Here is a 23,402-nt window from a genome sequence, read left to right on the forward strand (position 1 = left end):
AATCTTCCCGAATGCTGTGTTCGGTGTATTGCGATCAGTAGGGAGGCCGACACGGCTTCCTATGGATAAAAGGTTTTAAGCCTATAGGGGTCTCCCAATATATACTCGACGGTACGTGGGAGCACAAGTCCGTACTGGCACTTATCGTCTCAAAGTGGAGGAATCACCCAACCATCAGTGAGGACAACAGTTACCAGGCTTTACGACGTCGGAATACGTCTCTAGCCTAGACCTCTAAATGTTGTGTGTTAAGTTCCAAAGCGTTGTTAGATTCATTCAATTTTATTTTAAGTTGATCTTTCTTAGAAGTTTGCCTTTTCAGATCACCACGAGATGTAGATGTAATTCCTAAAATGCAATCTAAAGATGATAAGCAAGCTTTTATCTCTTTTCAGCAATGAAAATCCTAGCTACAAAGGGGAAAAGAAAGACACAATCTTTTCTCAAAGAGCAAAGAGCACACTGTCAATGCACTTTTCCTAAATCAAGACAAACAGACTATCAATATGCAAATGCACATATGCATGTATTTGTTTTCACTTTCTTAATATTGATGCCTAAAAAGAAAGTTGATGTACAAATCTGAATTTGCTTTCAAGCGACAAACACAAACAAGCTTCTTTTCGAAATCAAAAGGTAAAGAAGATTACGACACTTTATGATTTTGAAATAAACACTCGTTTCGATGCTAGAAAGTGACAAATTCAAACCAAAGGCAAAAGTAAAAGCATAATCGACTGTCAACAGCAAATAAACTTTCTCCTAAGATCAAAATCGACACTTACGACAGATCTAAATCCAAGGACGACAGTATGACTATTCTACTCTTTCAATGGAAAACTGTAAATGATGTAACAAACACACAAAGAACATCTACAGTCTTTTTGTACAAAGGAGGCAGAATTAAGGCAAAGAAAAGGGGTTTTTAAACAGACACACACTGATCACAGGCTGCAAAATCAGAGACAAAACTGAAAAAATGAAGCAAAGAACCTTAGTTGCACAGGGCTAGGCTGATCAGCGCACCTGTTACACAGAGAAACTGGATTGCAGCGCAGGTAGCCCTCTCGGGAACTACGTTGAAGTGCGGAATCTCTTCACAGAGCCTGCATTGGGGCAGAAACTAGAATTATATCCGGGTTCTGGGTCACGGTTTGCAGTTTAATCTATGGATTTTGGCCGAGTAAAAGCAATCAGTAATGCACAATCAGAGGGTGGATTTAAAGGAGGTCTAAGAGCTATCACAAAGGGTAATCAGATCATTTGTGAATCAGCTGTTCAAATCATAAACAAATCCAGTGAATGGATTGAAGTAGCAGGTGTCTACTTTGCATTTGATAATGGAAAATGTAGTTCGATTGCTACTTCTGTGTTTATGAAACAAACAACAAGAGAAACACAAACAAACTAACTAGACACGATCCCTAGTGGAGTCGCCATTTTGTTAACGGGAAAAGTGTCTACTCAGAACGCCCCTATCCCACTAAGGTGTGACAGTACCTTAGAAACAAACAGAGAAAACTATTTTCATATTCTTCTTTATGAACTATAAACGAAGAGGAATAGGATGAACCAACCTGTGTCTTGCGCTAGTCCTTTGATCCAATCTCTCTCCTCTTTGACAGCTTCCAGCTACCTGCTCCCTTATTGTCCCAGCTTCACCAAGTTCCTGCAAGATCACAGAAGAGGAAAACTATACAAAGACATGGATTTATATTCATAAATAGCTTAGGATCAGATTTAAGCTAAACATGCAAATATAACAAAACATCATTGATACACAAGCATGTAGGAGAAACTCAAATAGTTTTATTGATATAACAAGAAGATCCAGGAGGAGTTACAACCGATGATTCCCGATCCAACATCAATCCCCCAGCAAAGGAATCCCCTCTTCACCTCCAACAAAGCATAAATCACCCAATACTCTGATCTCTATCTCAAAACCAACAGCAATTCTCTGCAATGTACAAAATTCCAGCCTTTGGATCTCTGGGATGAGGGATCCATATATAGATGTATGCAAAGAGGATGAGTCAGCTTATGATTTGACTAGTGGCTTCTCTCTGTCAGTTCTTGCTTCCACTTGGAGACTGAGAGCCTCTTACTCATCCTTGGTCGAACTCAGTGAGGCCAGTGTCATTGGGGAAGATTCTGGAAGCTTCCATTGTCTGTCCACCTCGCGGAATGACACTGCCATTTGTCATTTCCCGCCCAGTGCACCCTGGTAGTGCTTTTAGGTGCGTTGTAACGCACTTAGCTACTGTACTTGGGTGCTATGCAACGCAGCTAGCTAGTCGAGCAGCTGAAATGATCCTGATTTGACTGATTCTGAGCAGTTTCTGGTGGAGAACTTCTGGGAGAAGCTGTAATTGGTTGACCTTGTTCCTCTAGGGGTAGGAAAAACACTTTTAGGGACTTAGGATCCCTTGGTTTATGGACATTTCATGCTTAGAGCTGTAAGGCACAAAAATGTCTATAACAATGATGTTGGTACTGTATGAGCCAATAAAAAGGTAAAAATGATAGGGAAAAATAAAAATTTAATACTTTCAGTAGTACAACAAAAACAAAGAAAACCCACACTACTAACTTTCTGGCAGGTAACATTTCAGGCAAGGAAAAAGGAGGTAGAACACTAGACGATTGCATAAATTTTTGGGAGACATCAGTAATTGGTATAGTGATAGATGTTGTGACCAGTTCAGCTAATCTAGAGGTAGAAATACTTCACGAATGAGAGACATAGTCTGAATTTTAGAACAGCCCAACTACTGAAACTGAGATACCACCACTAGAGACTGAGTTTAGCTTGTCAGGGGGCAGGAATATGGGAAAAGGAGAAGGTGAAAAAATACGAGGAAACCAAGGAGAGAATGAGGATAAGGCAACTTTTGGTTTTCTTATTGCTGATCACACTACGAATATTCATATGGAGAATATCTGTCCCTTAGTATTTCCATGTTTTCAAGGATTGATAAGTGAAGGCCCCGGTAATATTTTATTTGACTTTGATGTTCTATGTCGTAGCATGGGTTATTCAATTGATGCAAAAAAACTAAAATTATTCCCTACTAATCTTAAAGATGTTTCACTATGTTGGTTCATTGAATTCTCAGAAAATAGTAATAAAACCTGGGAGGAAATGAGAAAAATATTTCTTAAAAAATATTAGGATTACTATAAAGCCAAAGAAATGAAAGAAGAAATATATAGGATGGTCCAAAGAGAAGATGAAATTTTAGAGGACTGCTTAGAGAGATATTTTATATAACCTTCAATGTGTTAGGCAACACAAGCTATATATTGAAACTCAAAAAAATATCTTTTTAAAGGGTGTTTTCTAAGAATCTATCAATATTATTAATTTAATAGAGATAGGGGATATCTCTAAGTTTTCCGTTGATGACATTTCTGATATTTATAGAAGATGTTCCCTAATCCAAAGCAGAATTGGAAAAGGTCTCTGAGACAATGTCCCTAGAAATATTAAGGCATCCTCTACTGGTGTAACTTGGACCAAGATGGTAAATTTATTAGAATGTTTTAAGACTGATATACTAAATACACTCATTTTGTAACTCGACACTTTAATATTAAAAAAAAAACAAGAGGAAGAACATGTATCACTTGTTATTTTTGTCCTAGATGTCAGAAGAAGCACCTAAAGAAATATTGTCCTCTTGATAATTTTTCTGTTTGTGCAATGTGTGCAGAATAACACACTACTAAAAGTTTTCCATCCTTATCAGGGCTCGAAACAGTGTACTAGGGATATTTCTAAGCAGCAGAACAACCATATTCATTAGCAACTAAAATCCATGGTAACCTCGACCACAAGGTATGCATTTTGATTTATCTGTAGTAAATTTTTCACACTTACCTAGACAAAAATATATACCTTGGAATGTTGTAGCACCATGGAAAGCATGGCGCCAACAATCAACTCAAAATCAACCTTAGTAGCAAGGTTAGAGAGGGTTTGGTTATGGGACTGTGCCTTCACATCCTTACTCTAGACAACCTCAATATCCCATGCAACCACATTATTTTCCACAAGCTTATTTTCCACAAATAGTAGCACAACAGCTACAACCCCCAAACACACAACCTCAATAGTTGCAAATACCATCCACCCAACCTCCTAGGCCGAATCATTTACCAATCCATCATGTTACTAGTCCAAACAATAAGATATCCCAACTTGTTTTGCAAGCTGAGTTGTAGCCCTTCCCAACTTACACCATTACTCTGGTAGAGGTACAGGAAATTTATTTGAGGACTGGGAAGATGCTCCAAAACCATAGCCCCATTATTATCAAAGAAAAAAAAAGAAGAGGAAGACCCCACTCCTACAACTAGTAATAATTCTCTTATTGTGATTTAACAACACACAAGCCATTTCGAACAACCTTATTCATAAATGAACCCACCTTATCCAGAAAGGTTGAATGTGAACAAGACAGTGGTTCTCCTTGAATACGATTTGGTCACTGAGCTTAGGAATTTCTGTGTTATAATCCCTCTACTTAAATCTATTAGGTCATACCAATTTATTCTAAAAAAGTGAGGGAGATATGGTTGAAAAAATCTAGGAGAACAAGGAAGGACCCACGTATCATACATCTTGTTGGAGAGTGCATTGATTTAATTCCCAAATTTTTTTTAGCAAAGAAGCACATAGAACTTGGTAATCGTATCATTTATGTGCACATAAATGGATTTTTCATACCAAATACATCGATTGACCTTGGAGCAGCCATTAATATTATCACCGTGTAAACCATGAGACAACTTGAACTGCCAAATCTTCATCCTACCACAATTATTTTTGAGTTAGCTGATAGATATAAGGTTAATATGGAGGGAGTTTTGGATGATGTAATTGTTTCACTAAACTCATGGGAGTAACTTGTATATTTTATGGTTTTTTAGACTAAGACTTCAACATGGGAGCATCCTCTAATGTTAGGGAGACCATGGACTGCTTTTGTGGATGCCTTTATAGGATGTAAATTTGGTAGCACATTTATCTCCCATGGGGGTGTATTAAAAATATCTCATGGATTCAAAGGAAGTCTCATGCTTCAATGATTCAACAAGCGATGAAAATTTAGTTCAAACTATGTGTACAGTGGATCAAGTAAGGAATTTTAAATAATGTATAGAATAAGATCGACTCAATTCTTTCCTATGTAATTCTGATTTTTTCCATAACGCTGATGCTCATCCATTGGAACAAATTTTAAAAGTTGATGTACAAGAAATTAAAGATTTAATAGTTTTGTATTCATTATATAATATTATAGAAGTTTCTTTACATAAAATGGCACCATACTGTATTCCTATTGAAATCAATCCTAGGAAATTTTTAAATATTAGTAATGAACTCACTAATGTTTAATAGAAGGAATTGATTTAATTTTTACAAAACAGATAAAGGAATTTTCTTGGGACTACTGTGACATGAAGGGAATAGATCCTCATATTTTTTGACACCATGTTTACATTTATATTGATTCCCATCATGTCAAGAAACCCTAGAGGCACATGAACCCATCATTCAAGGAAGTGGTTAAAGCAGATTTATATAAGATTATTGATGTGAATTTAATCTACACAACATCCAAAATTAAATGGGTTTTACCCTTTAGTTATGGTACCCAGACCATGAAGGAAATGGTGTGTATGCGCAGATTTTTGGGAACTAAATAAAGCTACCATGAAAGAATACTTTCCTCTCCCTTTCATTGACCAGGTCCTATATAACCTAGTAGTAAAGAAGTATTTCTCATTCTTAAATGGGCACAATGGATATAACAAGATCGAAATAGCACCAAAGGATCAGAACAAGACTATGTTTACCTATCCTTGCGGAATTTTTTCTTACTAGGTGCTACATTTTGGTTTGTGTAACACCCATGCCACTTTTCAAAGAAATGTACTAGGTATTTTCTTAGACCTTATTCATGATTTTGTAGAGGTGTATATGGACGACTTCACTTTTTACGGTGACTCATTTGAGGAAGCTTTGAAAATCTCAAAAAAGTGTTCATAATATGCTAAGAAGCCCACATTTCCTTAAGTAATGTGAAATGTCGTATGTTTCTAACTAAGGGTGTAGTGCTCAGTTATGTGGTTTCTACTATAGGAATTGAGGTAGATCTGTCCAAGATCGAAGTTCTATCTCAAATACCAATCTGTAAAACAAAAATAGGTGAGCAACTTTCTTTGTTTCACTAGATATTATAGATGGTTTATTGAGAATTTTACAAAAATTTCCACACCTTTACTTAAGTTATTGTACAAAGATGTTTCTTTCTTTGGAATGATTGTTGTCATTATGTTTTTGAGACTTTAAAAGAAATACTTTCTATTGCACCTATATTGAAGGGGCCTAATTGGTCCCTCCTTTCTCATATTTCAGTAGACGCCTTACGCACTGCTTCGGGTGTCCTTGGGAAGAAAGAAGGCCAATACTATAATGCCATATATTATACTAGTAAGAACATAACCCCTGTTGAGTTGAATTTAACTATGATAAAGAAGTAGTTCTTAGTGATGGTGCATTCTATAAACAAATTTTGGTATTATATTATAGGTTATGAAGTTTTAATTCAGGCTAACCACACAACCATATGATACCTAATGAATAAATTGTTAATGAACGTGAGGAGCATGAGGTGGAGTTTTTTATTGGAAGAACTTAATGTCACGATTATGGAATGACCTAGTAAAGAAAATTTGGTTATTGATTTCTTTTCTAGATTGCAGAATGAAGGTGACATTGTTCTTGTAGATGTTAATTTCCTTTATGAACAATCATTTCCAATGTATAATCACTTGCCTTGGTTTGTAGACATAGAAAATTATCTAGCAACAAGAAAAATTCCTCAATAGATCTGGATCATGACAAAGGAAAATTCATAAGTGTAAGTGTTGCATACTCATGGATTAATGATGACCTATTCACACAGGGGTGGGCCTCATCTTTCGAAGGTGTGTCTAGGAGGACAAAATGCTTGAAATCTTAAAGGCATTTCACAATGAGCCATGTGGAAGTCTTTTTATCGACAAGCAAAAAACATACAATATATTGCAATCTAGATATTATTGGCCCATCCTTTTCAAATATGCAATGAAATATGTAAACCAATGTGATAGTTGTCAAAGAATGGGAAAACCAACATAAGTGAACAAAATGTCATTGCATCCACAAGTGTTGACTGAACCATTTAAGAAGTGGGCCTTAGATTTTGCAGGCCCCAGCATGCCAATGTCAGAGAAGAAAAAATGTATTGAATATGTATTGAATGTGTAAGAACCTGAATCCTATTATTAAAGCCTCTATTTTGTTATACACTAACAGATCTATTTTCCTGTTAATTTATAAATAATAAAAGGAGCTTGCTGACCTTTTCACATAGCTTTAAACATTTAACATCTTATCATTTTATCATAAGCAACATAAATTAAGGTAAGCATTCCATTGATATCAACTTAACAAGAGTAGTCCATGGAAAAATACCTGTTCCGGCGGTTGATGATGATACCTTTGTCTTATAGCTCCAGCTGAACGCTCCCTCTGGCCGACCCAACCGGATTTACCTCCCAGCCAACTAGGAAATAAATTCCTAGCCCAGGAAACCTCCAGAGGTTCCCTAGCCCTCCGTGCCCAAGTCCAACCAGATATAGCGTGTCCTCAAGAAGAATGTGCAAAACTAGATAATGATTTCATTTTTGGGATTCAACTGCGTTAAGTAAGTCATTCAAACGTATGACCATTTCCATGAGAGGTAGTCGTAACTGACTAATTTCTCATGACTTTTGAATAGTTCACTTAGCACTCATTGCATCGGGTGATGCTCACAGGGGTGAAGAAGTGGGATTGAAACTAGTGAAATGTGGAGAACGAATCACATAGCATCAATCATCACTTCCGGGGCTTGCACTCGGTAACCAGGACTTCCCAGGAGGTCACCCATCCCAGAACTCCTCTGGCTCAAGCGCGCTTAACTGTGGAGTTTTTCCCCACAATCAAGCCCACTTAGCTTGCTACCCCATTTGCAAAACCTTAGCAAGTATTGTGCCTCATGAACCATTCAAGTAGAGATCCCTTGACTCTTTTATTTACGCAGTGCATTATATTAGATTTCATTTTTGGGATTCAACTGCGTTAAGTAAGTCATTCAAACGTATGACCATTTCCATGAGAGGTAGTCGTAACTGACTAATTTCTCATGACTTTTGAATAGTTCACTTAGCACTCATTGCATCGGGTGATGCTCACAGGGGTGAAGAAGTGGGATTGAAACTAGTGAAATGTGGAGAACGAATCACATAGCATCAATCATCACTTCCGGGGCTTGCACCCGGTAACCAGGACTTCCCAGGAGGTCACCCATCCCAGAACTCCTCTGGCTCAAGCGCGCTTAACTGTGGAGTTTTTCCCCACAATCAAGCCCACTTAGCTTGCTACCCCATTTGCAAAACCTTAGCAAGTATTGTGCCTCATGAACCATTCAAGTAGAGATCCCTTGACTCTTTTATTTACGCAGTGCATTATATTAGATTTCATTTTTGGGATTCAACTGCGTTAAGTAAGTCATTCAAACGTATGACCATTTCCATGAGAGGTAGTCGTAACTGACTAATTTCTCATGACTTTTGAATAGTTCACTTAGCACTCATTGCATCGGGTGATGCTCACAGGGGTGAAGAAGTGGGATTGAAACTAGTGAAATGTGGAGAACGAATCACATAGCATCAATCATCACTTCCGGGGCTTGCACTCGGTAACCAGGACTTCCCAGGAGGTCACCCATCCCAGAACTCCTCTGGCTCAAGCGCGCTTAACTGTGGAGTTTTTCCCCACAATCAAGCCCACTTAGCTTGCTACCCCATTTGCAAAACCTTAGCAAGTATTGTGCCTCATGAACCATTCAAGTAGAGATCCCTTGACTCTTTTATTTACGCAATGCATTATATTAGATTTCATTTTTGGGATTCAACTGCGTTAAGTAAGTCATTCAAACGTATGACCATTTCCATGAGAGGTAGTCGTAACTGACTAATTTCTCATGACTTTTGAATAGTTCACTTAGCACTCATTGCATCGGGTGATGCTCACAGGGGTGAAGAAGTGGGATTGAAACTAGTGAAATGTGGAGAACGAATCACATAGCATCAATCATCACTTCCGGGGCTTGCACCAGGTAACCAGGACTTCCCAGGAGGTCACCCATCCCAGAACTCCTCTGGCTCAAGCGCGCTTAACTGTGGAGTTTTTCCCCACAATCAAGCCCACTTAGCTTGCTACCCCATTTGCAAAACCTTAGCAAGTATTGTGCCTCATGAACCATTCAAGTAGAGATCCCTTGACTCTTTTATTTACGCAGTGCATTATATTAGATTTCATTTTTGGGATTCAACTGCGTTAAGTAAGTCATTCAAACGTATGACCATTTCCATGAGAGGTAGTCGTAACTGACTAATTTCTCATGACTTTTGAATAGTTCACTTAGCACTCATTGCATCGGGTGATGCTCACAGGGGTGAAGAAGTGGGATTGAAACTAGTGAAATATGGAGAACGAATCACATAGCATCAATCATCACTTCCGGGGCTTGCACTCGGTAACCAGGACTTCCCAGGAGGTCACCCATCCCAGAACTCCTCTGGCTCAAGCACGCTTAACTGTGGAGTTTTTCCCCACAATCAAGCCCACTTAGCTTGCTACCCCATTTGCAAAACCTTAGCAAGTATTGTGCCTCGTGAACCATTCATGTAGAGATCCCTTGACTCTTTTATTTACGCAGTGCATTATAACTGCGTTAAGTAAGTCATTCAAACGTATGACCATTTCCATGAGAGGTAGTCATTCAAACGTATGATACTTTCCTCCTCTCAAACCCAAGAAACCTCCACAGGTTTCCAAGGTCTCCCAAAATCATAACAAGGCCAAACAATCACAACCAACCCCCACAATCCTAAGCAAGACTCCAACTCCCCCTTTTCTTCCTTCCCCCTTCCCTTTTATACCCTCTTTCCTCAACCACCTCTCATTAATGTCATTAACTCTCACCCATCCTTGGTTGACTTCTCTTCTAAGCTAAGAGTACATTTGGAATTGTGACATGAATATAAAATTGAGAATTTAATGGGAAAGGATCATGTCTTCTCCCAAGTAAATCTGAAAAGTACATTTGGGAATGTGAAGTGTAATTACATGGAGAGGACCATGTCTTCTCCTTAGTAAATGTGAGGGTACATTGGGGAATGTGAAATGAATAAATATATATTGTTGATAAGATGGAGAGGACTATGTCTTCTCCCAAGTAAATGTGAGGGTACATTGGGGAATTTGAAATGAATAAATATATATTGATGATAAGATGGAGAGGACTATGTCTTCTCCCAAGCAAATGTGAGGGTACATTGGGGTATGTGAAATGAATAATTATATTTTGAATTAATGGAAGGAGACCATATCCTACATAATATTCAAATTGAGAAGGTAAGTGGGGAATTTGAATAATGGAAATCATAAATTTATTTTATGACCAATATTTTCAGATAATGTAAATATTAACACAATTTGTAGGATAAAATTTAAGTGGGGCATTACAGAATGTACCACAAAATATGTTGAGGCTAAGGCCTTACCATGAGTTAATGAGCAGACAACTGCAAACTTTCATTATGAAGTACGTTTTACCAGATTTGGCATGCCTAGAGAGATTGTCACAGATTAGAGGACACAATTTACATATAGACTTATTAAGACTCTCATGGAGCAGTACAAAATCAGGCGTATAAATTCTACCCTATACCACACTCGAGAAAGAAGTCAAGTGGGGTTTACCATTAAGGTAGTGGAAGCCATTCTCACAAAAGCAATGCAGATTCATCACAATTGGTGGGAGGATTGGTTGAATGAAGCACTTTGGGCTTACATTACAACTTGGTGGAGTACCATAGTATGTACGCCATATGAATTAGTTTATAGGAAATAGTCCTCCTTCCAATATATTTTCAAATAAAGACTTTTTAGACTGCAACCTAGCTAGGAATGAGTTTGATAGAGGCATAATAATAGAGGTTACTACAATTAAATAAATTAGATGATATTAGGAAAGATGTTTTCCGGCATACCACTTTGTTGTAGGAACAAAGAAAGAAATCACATGATAGATTTATCCAATAGAAGTAGTTCGAGTCAAGAGACTACCACTGGGCTCTCCTCTTCAAATCAAGGTTTAAATGTTTTAAGGGAAGATCTACAACTCTATGGATGGAACCCTATGAGATATATACTATTGTTTAGAATGAATGAATTAAAATTAAAACCAGGGAAAATTTTAGGGGCTAATATTCGTCAGTGGGCTAAAATTCCATTCATTTTCCAAAAAAAGATTAATCAATTTCCATTTTTATAAAAAAAATATTTGCCCAAATTTTATAGTATAAAATCATTTTACCTTAAAAATTGCCAATAATATATATTGTCTAATATAAAATAATTATAAATCTATTTTTTTTTACAAAATTATCATCAAACATTTTAAAATTTAGATATCATGGACTAGTAAGATTCACCAAGGTTGCTAAACTTTAAGATAAACTTCCATCCTAAAAATTTTCCCTAATTAAAACCACTGATGAAAACCAAACTTATTGTCTTGGGAATGGCATAGGTTGAAGTTGTATCGAAAACCAATGACCAAAGAAAATTTTCTAGTAGATACTTATCAAGATGATGGTATGGAAGTGGTAAGAGAGGAAGATCATCATCCTACTCCTACTTTATCTTCTTGAATCCTTTATTTTTAATTAAAAGAAAAAGGAAAAAAATAAGAATGGAGCCTAATTGTGAAAACCAATTTGTGGCATGGTTGGGTGAGGGTTATGCTTGAAAACTTGTTTCTAGTACACAAAATTCATTGTTATGTAAGTTGCTAACTTTTCTAAATCATAATTCTTCAAATTATCGTTTGTTCTCATGTTAGTTGATCGAGGATCCTATAAGGCCCTCCTTCTAACAACCTTTTTCCCATCGACTCCAGCACATTATCTAAGAAAAGGTTATATACCTAGGGTCTTACATAAATTAATGGTAAGTTCTCTTACCAGTGATTATTGGGAATACATCAATGTATCATTTTCATTGGATCTTGTAGGAAGCACGACATTAGCACCATTATTCATACCTTGCATCAGTTAATGACATACATTAATGATCGACAATTCAATGATTATTTCTCATGCTCAGCTTCAACACATTTATTCATGTATAAGTATTATACCTAGATTGGACTAGATGTGTGAATACCTAAAATTTCATCCTGTTGGAAAATTTAACTAGCTTCATCTTCATAATTTTCAATGTATTCATGTCATTATGTATATATTATGTTACAAGAAAAAGAAGAGATAAAATATTATTTCAAGCATGGGTTTCATGCTCCATTTTTTTGGTCAATTTAGGTCAAGCATGTTCTTCATGCTTGTAGGATTCTTCTTGAGTCAAGAGAGTCCTTTTCATTTGAATAAGACCCCATTGGGCAAGTTGTAACAGAAAAATATATTAATTATGAGTCTAGAAATTCAAATATGTCTCCAAGCACATGTTGGTCCTAGTCAAGGGAAATTTGGTCTAGATAGGGTTATTCGACCTCTTGGAAAGGTTATATATAGAAGGAGATTCGACCCATTTGAAACCTACTTCTTCAATTCACATTTTTAAGTAAGAAGAGGAAATACAAGAAGAACGAAGAAGCTAGAAGATAAGGATAACTACCCCAGTGAAGGAAAGAAGTTGAAATGTTGAACTTTCTACTCACACATGTGAAATATGGGGTTTATGTTCTACTGCAGAAGGTCAAATATTGCAGGTCGAAGTTGCAAATCCAAGTGAGGGAAAAAATACGTGATCAAATCTAGTTTGAAGAGGGTTTGACTTTGGTTAGCTTGGAAGACCTTGATTCACTCAAAGAAGCATCCCTTGGAAGGTTGACACGTACTAAGGTTTTAGGGTTTCTGTTGTACTAAAAGGGCAAAGTTGCATGTTTTTAGCAGGAGATCGAGAAGTTGTTATAGAGGACCAAAATCTTAGATTAGAAAGGCTTGAATCTAATTTGGCTTATTGCAAAGGGGTTTCTTGGAGGGCTGACTTGGTGAGTGATGAGGTCTTGAATTTGGAGTTTTGGTCTTGGTTTTCTTATTATATCAGAATCTATAAGAAGAGAAGACATTATTTCTTGGTTTTCCCCTTGGAGGGGTTTTGTTATGGCTTGAAACCTATATCTTATGTCCATTGTCTTTTTTGTTTTTCATGGTTCATATGCTTGATAATTGTTTGATGAAAAGATATAATAAACAAGAATAAGAAGCTAACTAAGTTCACGAGAAATTAGTAAAGGAGAATTTGAATTAAAAGTTGCCCTACTATATTCTCCAACATTATATTAGAGCTAATGTGAACAAGAGAAGGCAACTGGAAGATCATTTTGAAGGGATTTCTTGTTAAGGGGAATCATTTGAAAAAGACACAAAGAAATATGATGATCTATTGACCCGAAAATAAGAGAACTACATCAAGCTTTCATTGAAGAATACCTCATCATCAAGCTCTCATTGAAGGAAGGAAGGACAAGTTCTTATTGAATATTCTCTAGTGCATCATCCTGAATAAGAGGAACCATCAAGGAATCTCAAGATCAGCATTCCCTCTTTGAAGTTGTTTGAAGACACCATTGTTGAACGCATCCTAGAAGTCATCATTCTAGGGCATCATTGAAGTCTCCTTGAAGGTCTTGAAAGCATCAAGATATTTGGAGACATCATTAAAAGGGAGGACTCTTGGTTGACAAGTAAGTATTATATTGTCTTCTATGTCTCAATCTATAAATCACATGGCTACATTCTACAAGAAAATAAACAAACTATTTGGATCAAAAAACTTCCTTGCATGGAAGAAAAAGATTGACTTGGAACTCACAGAAAATGAAGCTATGGAATATGTCCTTGGTGAAGTAGTTGTACCAAACAGAGAAAAGACTCAAGCATTAGAAAAATACAAGAAGGAAGAAGTAAGAGAACAAAGGATAATTCTTGAATCCATTAAGGATCATCTTGTTCCCTTTGTTTTTTATTTGAAGACATCCAAGGCTATGTATGATAAGTTGGTAAAGTTGTATTCTATAAGTACATCATGTCAAAATATTTCCTTGAGGAATCAACTATATAGGATAAGGAAGTCAAAGGATGAAGACATGGCCACTTATCTTCTGAACATCTCACAAATAAGGGACCATTTGCAAGGGCTTGGGGAAACTTTTTCTAACATTGAAATGACCATTTATGTATTAAATCCTTTTGCACCTAATTGGAGCAGGTTTGCAACTAGTATCTACTCAAAGAAGGATACTACACCTTTTGATGAGTTATGGGATAAATGTATCCTAGAAGAGTCTAGGATCAAGGAAAAATATGACACTAAATCAAATGAAAGATATCAAGCTTTTATTATAAGTTCCAAGAAGTTTAAGAAATTCCAAGAAAAAGATAGATATATCCAAGATTCGGTGCTTTGGATGCAATAAGTATGAACACTTTTAGAGGGATTGTCCAAACAAGATGAAAAACAAAAGAAAGGAAAGAAGTGAAGCTCACACAACTTAGGAGAATGGAGAACCTGAGAAGAAGCTCAATGAAGAATATCCCAATGATATTTACTATTGAAGGAAGCCTCGTCTCTGTCAAGTTCTTTATAAAATTTGTCTTTCTTTCATCAAGCAGAAAGTAGAGTAGCATGCATGTTTGCATTCTCTAGAAGGGTACTGATTTTTGTAAAAGCATGAAATCATGAATAGAATCATATGATAGTAGATGAATTATAGTCTACATGATCAATTTTCTTTGGTAGGGATCATCTAGCTTTCAAAAAAAGAGAGGATTAGGACCATATTGCATATTGATGAGCCCCAGAAATGGGTAACTATATGGGCTCATTTTGCTTATTGTTTCCATTTAATCCACTATTCTCCATAGTTTTATGCATGTTTTTGAATATATTTATGTTAATTGAGTGAATGGAGACAGTCACTTTACCACAAAGCCTAATGAGTGTTTATTGCAGATTTTTGGACATTTTTGGACCAAGACCAGGCATTTATGAGCAGATTGGTAGCCAAACCCGAAGAAACAAGGCTGAGGACTTATAGGAGGGGTGTCTCCTGCATTGAAGACCCCTTCCTCAAGTTCTCCACCAGCATCTCAGAGTTCAAAGGCCACCACATCGATGATTACAAGGGGCAGCCGAGCAGGTCTAGTGAAGTTGTTGTTGTCTGCAGTTTTAGGCAGCCGAGTTCTTAAAGTTTAGGAGGATTGTTGGGAATCCTCACTTGTATAAATAAGAAGGCTTCAAGCCTCAGTAGGTTATCCATTTGATAGTCTATTTTCGCACTTTAGTGCATCCTTGTATTCAGCTCATTTTCGAGCTCTTTTTGTAGACAGTTTTGTGATGTAACTATTTTTTTTTATCAATGAAGATGAATCCAGCCTTGAACCAACACTGATCTTTCTAAGGTGGTTGTAGCTCTTGGGGTTGGGCCCAACCTAAGTTCCCAGCACCTCCTTTGTGTATTTATATGTTTTTTTCTTGCATTCATGAAATAATTTATGTTGTTTAGGTTAAATCTTGCTTTATTACTTAAGTTGTTTTTGATGATTAGAATAGGTGTTCTTACTTCAGGTTGATTAGCTAGTTTGTTGCAATAATAGAAGAAGATCCAAAAAAAGGCTACCAAGTAGGCCTTGATCTCCTTTCTCCCTCCGTGGGACCATGAATTGAGACCAAGGCACTCTTGCTGCCACCAAAACATTGTTTTTTCTTGCCAAAGCAATTGCTAGTGTGAGAATTTGAGTTGAAGAAGTTGATATCAGTTGTATTTACATGCTTAGATCTGTTCTTGTTCCATTTCCATGGATTTTTTGCATAATTTCCTGTCCATAAAGTTCTGTTCAGCACTTTTCTGGTTTTTAGGTCAGAATTAGGTTAAAATAGGTAAAACTCTATTTTTTTAGTTTTTGCTTGGGACAGTTTTGAAAAGTAAGTGTGCAGCTCACTTGTAGAACCCTCCAACTTATCATTCTTACATCACCCAACCTGCTCCATTCCATCTCTCAATATTACCTCCACTCATTCGCCATACTTTCCCAAACTACCCTAATTTCTACATTCTTGTGCAAAATTGCTTCCTTGACCGTTGAACAAATCCAACCATCTCTTTCATGTCTGATCTTCACTGACAGAGTCCTATACCCTTTTACACCTCCATCCAACTTTCATTTCCATTTTCCCACCGTTTTCCCACCTTCAAACCTCCAAAAACCACTTTCAGCCTCCTCCTGTAGAACTTCCTATAGATCCCCTGCAGCCTCTTGTAGAAGTTCATGCGAGTGATTTTTTGAAGTCTAATCGCAATGGAAATATCTATAAGGGTAATAGGGACTTCTTAGGACCCCTCTACACCTTCCTCATCATCTACAAAAGCTAACTCCATCTCCCTTCGCCACCAAACCTCTGCATAGTCACAAATAGTTAAAACACAAGCATAATAATTCTGCATAAAATTGCCCAAAAGTACAAAAAGATGATTTTCCCACATTTTCCTTTAGAAGTTGCTTGAATACATGCATTTTACCTTTTCAGTAGTCAATGGCATCCTTTTCAGTAGTTTCATCCCTTTTTCTTGCAAAAGTAGGGTTAGTGGCTAAACTAGGGTTTGCTAGGGTTTGTGCTTCCTTTCAGTTTTCATCTTTTTTATGCAAGTAGAATAGCCTCTTTTGAGTTAGCTTTCTTCCATCACAGTTAAAATCTTCTTCTGAGAACTCATATAAGTTGGCTTAAGCTCCTAGCGAACTTGTGCCAGCTGATCAAGTGACAACCTGCAGTAAGAGCTAGTACTTGTGCATACAACACTGTCACTTCCAAGTTTGTTACGAACTATAGGGTTGATAAAAGTAAAGTAGGGAGTCCCAGGAGTTGCAACATCATTGTTTCAATACTAGAGCTCACCATCTTTTTGGCACCATTGCCGGGGTAGCGTCAGAGTATTTTGTGATTACTGCTTTTCTTCTATTTTCTACTGCAACCTTCTGCTAAGTAGTTTATTTCAGCAAGAGTAGAGTAGTTGTTTCATTTCAATTCTGCAATTTCAATTCTGTAAAAGTAGATTAGACATTTCTTGCTTTCATTTCAATTTTGCAATTTCAACTCTGCAAAAGTGGACTAGACATTTCCTGCTTTCATTTCAATTCCGCAATTTCATTTTAGCAAGCGTAGATTAGCTATTTCCTTATTTCATTTCAATTTTGCAATTTCATTTCAACAAAATAGATTAGTCCTTTTCTGCTTTCATTTCAATTCTACAATTTCATTTTAGCAAAATATATTAGTCCTTTCCTGCTTTCATTTCAATTCTGCATTTTCATTTTAGCAAGATAAGATTTTAGTTAGTTGCAATTTGTTGTTTAATCCATTCCATTTTTGCACGTACAAGCAGAAAAAGAAACAAAAAATTTACCCAAAAAAAAGATTTCCTTTCATGCCTCGCAAGAATAGAGACAATTCAGGAAAATTCCTACCCAACACCCCCACCACATCACTAAGTCACCCTTCTCTCTTCTTTGGTGGCAATGATCTAGAAGAACCTAGAGGTGAACCTCCAAAGATATAGGAAGATCCTATAACAGATGAAGAGCAAGAGACCATTCCTCCTGAGACCACGACTGAAAACAGAAATGGTAGGGGAAATGGGGAGAGAATAGAAGGTACATTTCCCATCTAGGAGACCAATGGGGACATAAAGATGAAAAACATAAGTCCCTCAGCCTTACCTCACTTCCATGGATTGACTACTAAAGACCCTGATACCTTCTTGTTTGAGTTTGTTGTCCTTTGTTGAACCTATGACTATGCAGAAGACGAGCAAAAGTTGAAACTCTTTCCCTCTACCCTCAAGGATGCAGCACTACGTTGGTTCATGGGGTTACCTGGAAACAATATCACAACTTGGGCTTAGATGCAGCAAGCCTTTAACAAAAAATATCGGGACTACTATAGGTCAAAGGATACAAAGGAAGAAATCATTCGAATGACCATGGGAAGTGATGAATCTTTAAAAGACTATGAAGAAAGGTTTCAACTCAGTTATAAAAGGGCTAGGTGCACACCTGACCCTGAATCTCTGAGGTTGGTTCTGCTCAGAGGAGTCCCTGAAGAGCTTCTAGATACCCTCCATTGCTAGCTGGGGGAGACATCTACCACCTACCTTATGATGGCATAAAGGCTATGTTTAGAAACCATTCTAGGGCAGCCAGAAAAAGAGGTAGGGGAAGTCAACTTTTAGCCAGTACCCCCTTATCTAGTTCATTCCTTAAAAATGAATTTGCAAATCAGATGGAAGATTTCAAAAGCGAGATGAGACAGACTATTGCCATGCAAATGAATACCTTGCGAATCCAAAAGAAGTAAGAGGAAGTTGAGAGGGCTTTGGCCCTCTTTTGTCCCAGATGCACTAGAAAGCATCCTAGGAACAAATGTCTATTGCACTTGGTAGAAGTGTGCTTTGTCTATGAAGAAGACCATCCTACAAATCAGTGTCCTTCCTTACCCGGATTTAAAGCTATGTACCAAGGGGCCAAAGGAGCCACTGAACCACTCTACTTCATGAACCAAAGGAGGCCACATGGACCCAGACCTTATCAGTAGGGAATGCAAGGGACATCCCAGACTTATTACAACCCCAATCAAGCCACTCCTATGCCTTCTTGGGGTCCCCCTGCTCATCCTTCCTGGTCCACACCCCCTCCTTGGTCATATCCATCTCAATACCATACTCAACCTGCTGCTCATTCGTTTCATTCTCACGCTCAGCCACAACCTCAATGGAATGCACCTCATCGGGGGTGGAGGCCCCAATACAACTCTCCTCCCGCTCTTTTGCCTCCACCACCTTCTCAACCACAACCATTACCTCCTGCTCCTCCAAGACAACCCCAAATACCTGCTCAACCAAACCCGAACCCCAATAACAGATAGGCCTAGTAGGTATATACTAGAGAAACAACATGCCCTACCAATGCTGTGGAGATTCAAGAGATCAACCTATGATCTGGGAAGGTCCTCCCACACAGCCAACCTCTGCCTAAGGAAGATGAGGAAGGGAAATAGGAAAGTGAACCAAAAGCCATTCCACCCTTTCCTGAGAGACTAACTGGAACCACACAACCGACCCCAAAAGAAACTAGACTTTTGGGAGAAATAAAACAGTTATGTGTTAAAATACCACTTCTCCAGGCCATAAAAGATGTACCAATCTACAACAAGTTGATCAAAGAGAAGTGTTTCAGGCACCCAGGCAGGCACAAGAGAGATGCCCCAACTATCAATGTCATAGGACAATTGTCTGACCTGATGTTGGGACAGGTATTCTGTCCAAAATATCTGGACCCTGGGAGTCTTGTAGTCGATGTCCACATCAATGGCAACATAATCCCCCACACCTTGATTGATCTAGGGGCTGCCATTAATGTAATGTCCAGGGACGCTATGCTCAAACTCAACCTTCATGGTTCCCTAAGAAAGACCTCAATAGTATTGCAGTTGGCAGATCACACCACTGTGACTCCTGAGGGGATGGTGGAAGATGTCATGGTCTCCATTGATTCCTGGGAGTACCTTGCTGACTTCTTGGTTCTTCAGCCAAAGGCAAAGCTCACTGGGTATCCTCTCATCCTGGGAAGGCCTTGGTCAGCCACTGCAGATGCTTACATCAGTTGTGGAGCTAGGAGTAGGACCATCAAGAATGGGCAGATGTCCAAACAGCTAGTCCTATATCTTCCTTCCCAACCTCTGCTAGAACACGACTTACCTCTATGGTTGGAGGAGGAAGATGAGGATGAAATCTACTCTGCACCATTGTGCACAATGGAAGCTACCAAGGGGGGTCCTCAAACCGAGGATGATCTTATTGAGAATTTGATTCAAAATCTGCCCTCGAGTGTGTTTCCATTAGAAGAGTTGGTGGAAGAAACCCAAGCCAATGCTTTAGTTGATCTCTATGTGGCTGATCCGACCTCTCTCTAAGTTAAGAATGTGGAATTTGGCCCAAAAAGAACCTTGAGGATCAACTCAGCCCTATCCACCTCTCAGGAGAAAGAGTTGTGTAGCTTATTGAGCAGCCATTTGGATGCTTTTGCTTGGAGCTATAAGGAGATGAAGGGAGTCCACCCTTCAGTCTGTACTCATCACATTTAAATTAAAGAGGATTGTAAGCCAGTCAAACAGCCTCAAAGGAGGATGAATCCAACCCTTAAGGACATTGTCAAAGAAGAACTACAAAAGTTGTTGGATGCAGGATTCATCTACCCCATCTCTGACAATGAGTGAGTTTCTCCTTTGGTGCTAGTGCCAAATAAAAATGGGAAGTGGAGAATCAGTGTAGATTATCGAGATCTTAACAAGGCCACCAAGAAGGACCATTTCCCTTTGCCTTTCATAGATCAAGTGTTAGATGGCCTGGCAGAGAAGAAGTTCTTTTCCTTCCTAGATGAGTTTAGCGGGTACAACCAGATCCAAATCAGCCCAGAAGACCAAGATAAAACCACTTTCACTTATCCATGGGGTACCTTTGCCTACTGGGTCCTTCCCTTTGGGTTGTGCAATGCTCCTGCCACTTTCCAAAGAGCAGTACTGAGCATATTTGTTGAGCTGGTTCATGATTCAATGGAAATCTATATGGATGACTTTACCCCTTATGGTTCTAACTTCCAAGAAGCTTTGACTAACCTGAGGAAAGTTTTAGCCAAGTGTATTGAAATGAACCTATCCCTCAGTCCTGATAAATGTGAATTCCTAATGACTGAAGGGACCATGCTAGGTCATACAATTTCTCAGCAAGGATTACAGGTGGATCCCAACAAGATTGCTATCATCCAAAGGGTCCCACCTCCTCAAAAGGTAAGAGATGTTCGGAGTTTTCTAGGCTTAGCAGGGTATTATAGAAGATTCATTAAGGATTTTAGTAAGCTAGCCTCTCCATTGTTTGGTCTTTTGGGAAAAGATGTTGAGTTCATATGGACTAACAACTGTCAAGAGGCTCTGGATGCCTTGAAAGGTAAACTGATAACTGCCCCAATCTTGAGAGGTCCAAACTGGGCCCTACCTTTCCACATTCACACAGATGCCTCGAACAAAGCTATAGGAGCAGCCTTAGGACAAGTTGAAGAGAAGCTACCGTATGCCATATATTTTTTCAGTAAAAACTTGTCCAAGGCAGAACTAAACTACACTATAACCGAAAAAGAGCTCCTGGCTGTAGTCCATTCCCTAAACAAGTTCAGACACTACATCACTAGCTATCAAACATTCGTACATACTGATCATGCTACAATTAGGTATTTGATGAATAAACCTAATGTAAATGCTCGTATCATTAGATTGTTACTTTTATTGCAGCAATTTGATTTGACCATTGTTGATAAGCCAAGTAAGGAAAATGTTGTTGCTGATTTTATGTCTAGACTAGATCTGCCTGCAAGTGAAGAAGGAATGGTGGAGGATCAAATGCCAAATGAACACCTATTTTCTATTTCAGTACTCTCTCCATGGTTTGCTGATATAGAAAATTATTTGGTTTCAACACAGTTTCCGCCACACTTGTCCTCAAAACAGAAGAGCAAGATCGTGAGGAAAAATGCCCCATTCACTTGGATTGGGGGCAATCTTTTTAAACTTGGCCCAGATCAGATTTTGAGGCGATGTGTCAGGGAGGAGGAAGTTTTCGACATCCGCCTAACCTATCATGATGGGCCCTATGGGGGCCACTTTGCAGTAAAGAGGATTGTCTTCAAACTTCTGCAGGCAGGTTACTCTGGGCCCACTCTTCATCAAGATTTCAGGAGATACATCAACCAATGTGACCGGTGTCAAAGGATGGGGAAACCTACTCCAAAGGATGAGATGCCCCTGTAGCCTCAAGTTATTTTTGAGCCATTTGAGAAATGGGGCATGGAATTTGTGGGTCCTATCAACCCTGCTTCAAAACAGAAGTCTTACATCATTGTGTGCATGGATTACCTGACAAAGTGGGCAAAAACAAAAGAAATCAAAGCAGCAATAGAAGAAAAAGTAGCTGAGTTTTTGAGGGAAAATATCTTCTACAAGTTTTGCTATCCAAGAGAATTAGTCACAGATCAAGGAAGTCAGTTTACCTCTAATCTGATTGAAGACCTACTCACACATCACAAGATTAAGCACAAAACTTCCACCCCTTATCATCCGCAAGCAAATGGACAGGTGGAAGTCACTAACAAAACTTTGGAAGGGATTTTAACTAAGGTACTGAGCAGAAGCAGAAAATATTGGGCAGACTGATTGGTTGAGGCCACCTAGGCCTATAACACTACTTGGAAAACCACCACAGGTTTCACACCCTATGAGCTGGTCTATGGGAAGAAGGCTTTGTTGTCCGTAGAATTTGAATATAACACATTAAGGATGGCAGTTCAGCTGGACCTAGATCTCAGCCATGCACAAAAGGAAAGATTGCTTAAACTTAATGGATTAGATGAACAAAGAATGCATGCCCTTCTCCACTTAGAGGTAGTCTAGCTTCAAAGAAAAATATGACATGACCGACACCTCAAAAAGAAACAATTTCAGCCGGGAGATTGGGCACTGTTGTATGATTCAAGGTACAAATATTTCAAGGGCAAGATGAGGACAAGATAGCTGGGACCATATACAGTATAAAAATGCAATGACAATGGTTTATTCCTTATCCGAACCATTGATGAAGAAGCCATCCCCATGCTCGTCAATGGGCATCGATTAAAGATCTACAGGAAGCCCCTTTCCAAGCATGAGTTCATTGAGACTCTCGGTGAATCAATGTTGGTAGTGGAGAAGGTCCCTGTCTCCACTCCACCCACACCCTGAGCAAAAAAAAAAAAATAGAGAAAAAATGGAATAAAAGATCCCTGGGTGAAAACCTCTTGGAGGTGCCCAGGGCAGGTAGTGAGGATGAAAACCTCCTGGAGGTGCCCCAACTGTCTCAAAGAAAAAAGAGAAAAACCTAACTTCTTTTGAATAAATTTCAGGTTGCAGGAAGGTCATCCCAGGTTGCAGGAGGGTCGCACGAGAGGAAAAAGACATGACCAGGCTGCATGCACCCTCCACAATCCATCACCCCATCCCCGTTATCCTTTCCCAAGTTTTGGTCTCATTTGTTCTAAAATTTTGCATCCTACAGAAACTCTGTGTATTCTACAGGAGGATCCTGTAGAAACTACAGAAAGGCCAAAATCAATCTCAGAGAAGGACTTGAGGGTTGGAA

Source organism: Pinus tabuliformis, chromosome 4_2 (genome assembly GCF_031772625.1).
Source record: "Pinus tabuliformis cultivar Carrire ecotype Pingquan chromosome 4_2, CPIR1, whole genome shotgun sequence".
Lineage (NCBI taxonomy): Eukaryota > Viridiplantae > Streptophyta > Pinopsida > Pinales > Pinaceae > Pinus > Pinus tabuliformis.